Below are 9639 nucleotides of genomic sequence, written 5' to 3'. Positions count from 1 at the left end.
TCCTGTGCTTTACCCACCGAGGGTGCTACCAGGCCAGAAGGAGAAGGACAGGAGCTGCCATCCTGCACCTGCAGCAGGGTACGGGGGGAGCAGCCCAGGGCAGAACCCATCCCTCGCAGGGCTGCACTGACACTGTCAGCCCAGCCCCAAACTCCCCAGCCCTGGGCCCCTTCCAAGAGCAGCCACACAAGGTTGGAGGTGTGCAGCCAGCCCGTGGCACGCCTGGGACAGAGCCCCGAGCTGCTGACACCCAATACCAGTTACGGTGACCAGCCTGGTTTTTGCAGTGTGAGTCCTCCAGCTAATTCATTCCCAGGCAGCTCCCGTGTGCTCCCACAAGCTGTGGTCATGCCTTTGAACTACGGCACAGGCCATACTTAGAGGAGCTGCTTCGCTTCTTCACCTCCCTTCTCATCCAGCATTACAAACTGAGTGTCACTCACCGGCTGGTGTGGTTGTTTAGGTTCCCTGCTCCTTTGAAGTTACATGAGCACCGTCACACCTAATTATTTTTAAGTGCAGTGTAGGAGCTTTGCCGCTGAATTAGCAGCAATTCAGCACAGAAAGATAAAAATAAGTAATAAAGTAGATCAGAGCCAGTACTTACAGCAGTTCTCAGGGATGTTCCTGATCCAGAAAGAAGAAATTCAAGAGATCTGCAGTAGATTTGCAATGGCTTGAAGGTCCTGGCAAGGAGAGAAGCTCTGTGTTACTGACAGGGCTCTCTGATGTGCACTGCGCATACTCACCACCAGTGCTAATTGCAAGGCCACACTCCCTGCACTTAGAAGTGAGTGACAGAGCAACCATGGCCTGTCAGACATCAACATAGGATGTACAGAATCCTACAGTAATTCACATCGACTCCCCAGGCTTCTATCTCTAAGAATATCCATACAGGCCTGAGTGAAAAAGAGGTATCTGAGCCAGAGCCCTAAAAGCTGAAGTTACCTCAAAGACAAGTTGCAAGTTACAGCAAAGATGAACAACTGCATTGTTACAACATCCTGAGGCAAGGGAACAGGAACTATATCCTAGGTGTTACCTCAGCAGGGCTCTGGCTGCATATTACTCCTTTCTCCCACAAAACCAACATCTTCAGGTCTCACAGGAAACAACACCATCGCAGGTGCTTGGGTGCTGCTGCCACAGTCCTAAGTGAAGCAAGTCCTGAAAACAAAAGCCTTGGTGCACACAGATCAAGTTCCAGCAGTTTTCAGAAGTTATCAGCCACACACGTACTTACAGACCACTATAAAATGCTGTGAAAAAAGAAAGTACAAGCTTTGCTACCAAGCAGCTTGTATACATCTACGAAACATGCACAAAATAAATTGCAGAGGTGGCAGAAAGCATTTGCAAAAGATGAAAAGATTAGGGAAGATATTTTGTGAACGTGAAATTGCACTGCAGACAGATGGAAGCTCTTTTAGGTATAATGCACATTGAACTAGCAGAAACAACACAAAAAGGGGAGCGCAGCAGAGAACCTGGCCCAGATTTTCAGCAGCACTGAATTCTGCAGTCAGCAAGAGAGCGTATTACAGACCATTAACTCTGGAAGGTGCGTTAGGCAAATGGCTCTTCTGGGAGCTGCTTTCAGTAGCTAGTGATGACATGAATGCTCAACTATCCTCCTTTACCACTAGTTACACCAAATGGGACATGAATAAATTCTTTTTGACATAAGGGAATCCCAATCTGGAGGAATCTGGCTGCTTTCCGACCTACTTGCCCTAGCGTGGTGTCACACCAAGATGGACCATAGCAGAAAATCCATCTCCTGTTCTGTTTTTATCCTCCCAAACGTGGCCTTGAAACCATGCTTAACCATAACCACTGCTTCAAATGATCCCTAAGGGTGCTGGATATTGCAAAAGCAAGCTGTTATCTCCCAGAGCCTGAAAACGTAACTGAGAAGCACAGACTATTGCCTGTTAAAATAGGTAATGTCAGATACAGAACAATGCCGTGATTGCAAATAACACACACAAAGACAATTGCATTAGAAAATAAAATCCCAGCTACACTCACAGCAAGAATTTAAGCTTCAAGACAAATTAAAAAAAAAAAAGAGTTGGGGGTGGTGGGGTGGAAGACTCTGAAGAAAGCCCTCCCACAGCTCTGTGAGAATACGGATCAACAGCTGCTAGTCAAAAAACACTGACACTTCCTCTACACCACCCTGCATCCCATTTCCCACAACTCCACATCTCTCCCTCCACGTGATGAAAACTAGGCTGAATTGCAAGCAGAGCTGGAGGAGCCAAGTTTCTGAGCCAAGCAAGAGGGAGAGGCTGAGCTCTTGGCTGATTCAGATTCTTTTAGAGCAGTCTCACCCATCAAGTTTTATTTTTCCTGCTTTGTTTGTGGCTGGAGAAACTTGGAAACCAAATGATTCAATTCAAAACAAGACAAGTTTCTGCAGCGGCGCTGAACAGGACAAATGAAATAGATGCAGAGAAGAGAGCCCCAGCGACTGAAAATCGCGTGTCTCAGTTGCTGTGAAGAGGAATCACAGTGGGGAGAGGCAGGAAAAGGAAAAAGGTCAGGACACGGGCTCCCACTCATCCCAGACAGAGCTCCCAAGCTGCAGTAATCGCCGTGACCCACACAGCCCCAGCCACACACACCCCAGGAGCTGCAGCTCAGTGCTGCTGCACCCTTCATCAGCCCAGTCACCCAGAAGCTTCCCTTCTCCCAAGGAGGAGCATGCTGTGCAGCTCAGCATCCCACAGCTTGAAGGATCAGCAAGAAGTCCCTCCTGTCCCCAGACAACCTAAGCGGGTTGGAGGTTTGGGCATCCATGCCTGTACATGGACCCAGCCCCAGAGCATCTGTGCCCTCAAGCACTGCACCATCAGTGTCCTGTCCTTTTTCCCCCATCCTTCATCCCACACAATTTCCAGGAGGAGGAAGAAGTTGAGATTCAGATTATCAGGAAAGGTTTTTCCTGAAGAAAGATGATGAGGGGAAGGAGATTCCTGCTGAGCTCCCTGCCATGCTCAAGACACAATGATTATTCCTGCTATCCAGGCTACAATTTTTTACTTGTCATCTGCTTTGAAGCCACTTTGCCTTTATTTCAGTGATGCAGTTTCAGGGTTCACTTGGTATAGCAGCAAGAGATTAGTAATCAGTGGATAAAACATCATTTGTTGGGAGTAAAAACCTAAGATGTTAACCAGTTATCAGAAAGGCCCCAGGCACTGCTGTGCTCCGCACTTGGCCATACTTCACTGCTCTCTATACCCATGAGAAGCCTGTCTAGGGAGGTCCCAGCTCTTAATTATCTCCATTTGTCATCTCTATACATCATCACTGGCCCAATAAGTTTACAAGTAATCTCATTTTTTGGAACAAAACAAGATCGCCAAAGACAAATATTGAATTCTGTGTGGTGTAATAAGTACATGCAGAAATCACAATACCATTACCTGAGGGTTACTGTGTAAGCCAGAATAAATACTCACTCCAGATCTAAAGGTAAACACACAGCATGAATTAATACAAAAACACAGTGACAGATTACAAACAGTAAAATTGGTTTGGGTTTGCTTCATTTTAAATAAAACCCTACAGATCCATTTGCTGCTTCTTAATCCTTCACAATTGCTTCTAGAAAACTATTCACAAAGAACTGGTCACCAGCAGCATGGAAACACAGAACAACCTGCTTTTAAAGGTCCACACCAAGGCTCCCAAAAATAAAATTCCAGCCTCACAAGCAATGAGACTTAACAAGGCATTTTACAGTCCACAAAACACAGTCCCCTTACAACTTCAGCTTTCACTGATCTCGCGGGACTTCTTTGCATCTCACTCTGCCACTTCCACAAAGCTTTTTTAGAGAACAGAACTTAAGAGGTGTATTCACAGTTCTGCTCAGGCTGTTGTGAAATCACATCTCAATTAAGAAGTCTCTGCCAGCTAGAAAGGCTCTAAGAAATACCAGGGAACTGAAATTCTGCTAGGATTTAAAATGGTTTTAGTTTCTCATTTCATTTTGTAAAGGTTCCAAGGTGTGCATGTTTTGAGTCCTAGTTAACACGACCTTTCCATTTCACTGGAATTATTACTCACACACAAAGGCAATCTCTTTTCTGATATAATACAAGATAAGCTTCTGCAGAACCCAGCAGTTCTTCGAGTTCGCAGCCAAAGCCTATTTGCTAAGGTGAAACACGTACATTGCTAAAGTCCATTGTGATGATATTTATGTATGTTAGGGAGGTCATTTTGGTAGTGGAATTTTACTTTGTGTTCATAGTAGCCTATTTCCTACAATATACTCATCTATTTATTACTAAAGCCTCAGCTACATTCTCTTACGGATGAAATAAAGCTTTCCTGAGTAAACAAAAGCTATGGACTGCTGTATTCCATACATTGCCTCCTCATCCAGAATTAGAGCTCAGCTGCAAAGATGTTCATATATGTCATCCAAATTATGTCCTTTGAATCCATCTAGATATAAAACACTGCTGTTACCAAAAAAAATACAACTAAGAAGTAAAACGAAACCCGCAATTTCTCTGCATTGTCCCCAGAATCTGAAAAATCTGGTCTCTCTTTCACCAATAAACCTCATTAACTTGAATTTCAGTTGTGGTACAGCGAGCTTTTCAGCATTATCTCAGAACAAGCAGTCTTCAGGTGTTCTGTTTTCTAGCACAGCGATCAAGTCCCAAGTGCCAGAAGCCTTACATTCATTTGATTCCCACAGAAGAATGAATTAGAACAGCAGTAAGTGCTGCAAAATGAAGAGAAATGAATCTTAAGCCATGGAAACAGGAAGGAAAATAAATGAGAATCTTTCACATTTGGTCACTTTCACCACTGCAATTTAATGGGTGTTGTTTGTTTTTATGATGATGATGACAAATAACCCTGGGAAGCTCCAGGTTACGCGACCGTGTTTGTATTCTGTGTGGAAGAAGACTCCTTTCTCTTCTGCATGGGTTAGGTACCTTGTAGACAAAACAAAAACCAAAAACCACCACACACACAAGCCTGGGAAAATAAATACACGTTGTGTTGCCCTAATAAATTTATGAGTGTAATATGTGACTACGATCCGACCCGTGACCTACTGCTCCAGTCAGGGAGGATGTTGGCAGGACCCAGTTGTAAGCCCTCGGGTTGGGCAGAAAATTACCTTCAGCCTCCCCTCGCAGCTCAGCCACCTGTGAAACTGAAAGGGAGCACAAGAAATATCCCACTTTTGTCACCATGTCCTCGGTCTTTGCTAAATGGTGCAGTTCAAGGTACATTGCGGTTCTGAAAATAGTGATCCTCAAGAGTCACTCATTGGTAATGTGACTAAGAACCATCAAAATTGCCTTGGCTTTGTCCCAAGGTAAATTTGTGAAAGCCCAGCCTTTCACTGGAAGGCTTTAAAACCATGTCAGCTTTCGCATGAGCTTCTCTTAAGAAAAGCCCTACAATTGTAAAGCAAGTATTACCTAAAAGCAAGTGGCCTTCTTTAGCAGAGTCAAAGGCTACACAGTAAGCATTATCCGGAGAATAAAGTTTATGCTGAAATATAATAACATGGTACAACTATGGACCAGGTTGGTCAAATATTTTCCAAAGAACACACACCACCTGTGTCCGTGTTAACATAACCTTCCCTTTATTTAGAAGCCTTTATTCAATTTAACAGGAAAAAAAAAAAAATTTGCTTGACTGGCTTACTATAGTATTATAAACACATTGGTAGCTGCTTGTTCAGATGTCATGTCATCAAAATAACAATGACTTCTCAAATCCCAATGACCAGAAAGAAAATTGCTAAGGATAACGTGAAGTTTGTAGCACAAATCTAGCGTGGTGTGCGCTGGAAACACCAGTGATTATGTTCAATGAAGGGAAGAAAACAGCACTCCTAACCAAAATACTTACATGAGGTGAAGATGAAAAAAAAAAAAAGAAAAAGAAAAGCAAAGCAAAGCACCTGCTTGTTCATCAGGTATGGTGAGTCCCATACCAGAGAAGAACACTTTGCCCTCCCTCAGGCAGTATTTGAGGTGTGAAATCTCTCACTTCTGTCTTCAATAACAGGCTTTTAGTCTTATTCATCCAATAAGCCTGCCCTCTTTTTATCTTCTTTAAGAATTCAATGGGAAAAAGGGGATTGTACTTAGCCTCTCCCTCTTTTTTTTTTTTTTTTTTTTTTTTTTTTTTTTTTTTGTTGGTGGTGGTGTGTGTGTCCTTTTGCTGAACTGAAAACTTAAGATAGACAACAACTAAAAAGTTACCTGCCTTTGTCACCAAGTCAGACAAGCCTTGCAATGACTCAGGTACTAGCTATTGCTCTCGATTACAGTCACGAAGCATTTTATGAGGATGTTAAATTCAAGTCCCCGCCAGGAAAATGACAGCTTGACATAGAGAGCAACATCATGTATCAGTTCTGTGGAAAAGGGAAGTGGCGTAGCTGATAGCAGCACCTATTACCACCCTAAGACTCAACAGAGAAAACGCTATGGCGAGCCATTTCCTTGTTCAAGACCCATCACCACCGCACACCAGTTTGTACAGCAAACAGCAGTTAGATAAAAAGCTTCCTGTATGAAGGAAAGCTGCTAACTTCTTGTGTTGTCTATGCATCCTGACATCTCAGGGAGTCCCTGGTGTCATTTCCACACCACTGTGCATGCTGCATGCCCGGGGCAGAGCTCTGTCTGATCCAGGACTGCAAAGCCCATCCAAACTAACCTTCCCCGGAAAGTATTTCTGCACCAGAACTTGCAGAGGAACACAGAGCTATGTAGCAGCTGGTTGGAAAATAGAAGTACTGTTGAAAAGAAGGAGCTGAATGTTTAACCACTCATCGCTTTCTCTAGAATTAGCAGCTGCGCAGCTCCAGCTGAACAGAGCAGTGCGATCAGGTTGTTCCTCTCTGCTCCCCCTTTTCCTCTCCTTCCTCTGCTCAGAGATACTGACAGCAAGGTAAGAGATGTGGACTGAAATCTCTGGAAAAGAAAGGAACTGAAAGCATATTTCTGTGTGAACGTGCCAGCTCTGCAGATGTTGGCTGGGAGATGGCTCTGGCTCTATCTGGGGTTAAGGAAAAAAGGAGGAGGAGGAGAAATAGCTGTGTTTAATTTGGCAATTCCCAGAACTCACTAGGTGTGCTCTGAGACTAAGCACCAAGACAAAGCCCTGCAGGGGACAGAATCGGCAGAAGCAAAGCTAGTTCCTGCATTCCAGTCTGTTTCAGGCAGGACCTATGCACAGGATTTCTCCAATGGGGACAATTCCAGGCATGCTCAGAGACAGATCTCTGTGCTTGGGGAATGCAAACTCAAACAAGGAGGTGAGTTTAGGCATTTCCAGCATTAGGCAGCCACTGAGAGGAAACACTTTGGTCTGTAATTTAAAATGCAGGCAGTTCAGATCTAATTAAGTCTTATGTTAAAAACCAAAATATTTAATAGATATTCTATTGCGCATCCTCCTATAAAGCACAATGTTTGGCTGGGGACTTCAGCCATTACTGTGTATAAAAACGTGAATACCAACTAATCCTTTCATTGTAAAATCAGATCGGCACAGCAGCACCACCAACAACTGGCAAGCTGCATGTTGCCAATTAAGATCCATTCCTAACTTTGGAAAAAAAAAAAAAAAAAAAAAAAAAAAAAGAAATCTCTTCTACCTGAATGCACTCCTCCCCACCCTCATTTTTTCCAGGCTGCCTATCCGATAGTACAATGATTGCCTTTCAAAAATGTATCTGGAAACCACTCTTTTACTGTGTCCCTAAAAAGGTGAGCCTCTTTGAACTAGTAGTTGTGGGAAACAACCTTCACAAACACGTGGGCATTAAATACCACCACAAAAGGTACAAGCAGAGGAGAGCAACGCGAGATACCATCCAGAAATGCTTTTGCATAGTTATTTCACAAGAAAACAGAGGTCTCTGCTAGACATATGAGATCTCCATGGAGAAGGAACCCCCTTGATTTTGGCTCCTTGCCTGCTGGTGCCCAGGCACCTGCCGAGTACAGGGACCCATATCGGTGCTGTGCAGCTCCCTGGTGGCAGCAAGCACCCTGTTATCCCCTGCCACGGGGCACAGAGCTCTGTACCAGCACACAGGCCTCCTGCTCCTGTGCCACTGCTCCAGAGCCACTCAGCAGTGCTGCAGCCTTTGACACCCCACCCCACGAAAAATGGGAAAGCAGAGGGTGTGCTAAACCAGGTCCCCAAACTGTGTTCTAGAGTCTGCCACAGATGTTGGAAAACAGAGGGGACAAAATAACCATAAATAATGATGTTTTCTATAACAAACACTGGAAAACACCGATGGCTCACCAGGGGTTTTGTTTTACACTCATAAATTATTCAGCCTATCCCCAAAACAAACACAGCACATCCCACACTTACTGAGGATTCCTTATGGTAAATGAGGATTCATAGAATTTGTAACATCACGGCTGTTATAGGGACCCTGAACAGCTCAGATTACGAAGTACAGCAGCAAATTGTCTATGATCCTGGATAAGCATTTATCTGTGCTGCAACATTTGTATTTCATATGTAAATTCTTCAGATTGGACAGAGTAGAGCTTCTGTTATATGACCACAGGGGAACACAATAGGCTTAAGCAGCTGCCATGAATATTTTACACCAACACATTAGCATGTTTTAACTTTCACTCACCATTAAATATTCAGTGGCTGAAAAGAAAGCTCTCTCTATGCCTTTCTGGTACCCACATTTGGCACTTCATGGCATTCAGCACAGTAGGCAGATGGGATGGCTTTCTTCCTCTTCATTTTCACCATTTTCTCAAGTTTGGCTTGGGACAACGGGGAGCGACAACTTCCAGATCATGAGGACTGTCAAAGTGGAATTCCCTGCAACAGAAGAGAACAGAACCTGACAGTCTGTCCAGCAGGTACTTAGAGATAATATACCCAAGATTATTAGCTGCTTTAGGATGCTTTTCCATCTTGTGCTGCTCAACAAAAAACTGTAGTCAGACACTAATTTTACTGAATGATGCAGGAACCCTTAGATAATCAATGAGACTTGCAGAAATTTGTATTGTAAAAGTTAAGTAGGCTTAAACAACAAGTATAGAGCATTTAGTGTTATTATATGAGATTCACATATCCAAAGACTTCCTTTTTGTACTGCAAAATAAATCAATATTGACACTGGCAGTACTTTTAAATGAGGCAGAATTCCTTTAACTGATTTTGGTGTTATGACATGAATAAGCCATCCTTTATATAAACTGTAGAGACACCAACTCTATCTAATCTACACAACATAGCCACATTATATAAGAAAAATTGACAGCTTGTTTTGGTTTTGTTGCTCTACAGGCTTTTTCTGCCCTGAAGGAAGCATCACACCAGTCCCATGTCCCCCAGGTACTTTCCGTCCCGAAGGAGCAGGGACATCACCCAGCTGCTTGACGTGCCCTGTGGATTTCTTTAATCCCATGCCTGGCCAAAAAGCATGTCTTCCATGCGGCTCCGAGGCAGCGCAGCCTGCAGAAGGGCAAGAGACTTGCGTCTGCCTTGGGAAAGGGCAGGTGTTTCAGGTACAGAAGCAGTCCTGCAAGAGCAGTTCAGTCCTAACACATATCCCATTACTTCAGACATTGATCTTCACCTGTC

At 43.8% G+C, this 9639-nt stretch overlaps 1 long non-coding RNA gene across 1 annotated transcript; it reads left to right on the top strand.

Annotated features, from left to right (window-relative positions):
- The first annotated feature begins 5217 nt into the window (after window positions 1–5217).
- Window positions 5218–8851, top strand: LOC311422495. Its single transcript, XR_014685379.1, has 3 exons — window positions 5218–5267; window positions 7699–7775; window positions 8806–8851. It is a non-coding gene; the product is annotated as an uncharacterized lncRNA (long non-coding RNA).
- Window positions 8852–9639: the final 788 nt, after the last annotated feature.

This window comes from Aythya ferina, assembly GCF_964211825.1.
Source record: "Aythya ferina genome assembly, chromosome: 22".
Taxonomy (NCBI): Eukaryota; Metazoa; Chordata; class Aves; order Anseriformes; family Anatidae; genus Aythya; species Aythya ferina.
This window is presented reverse-complemented; position numbering and strand designations above follow the sequence as displayed.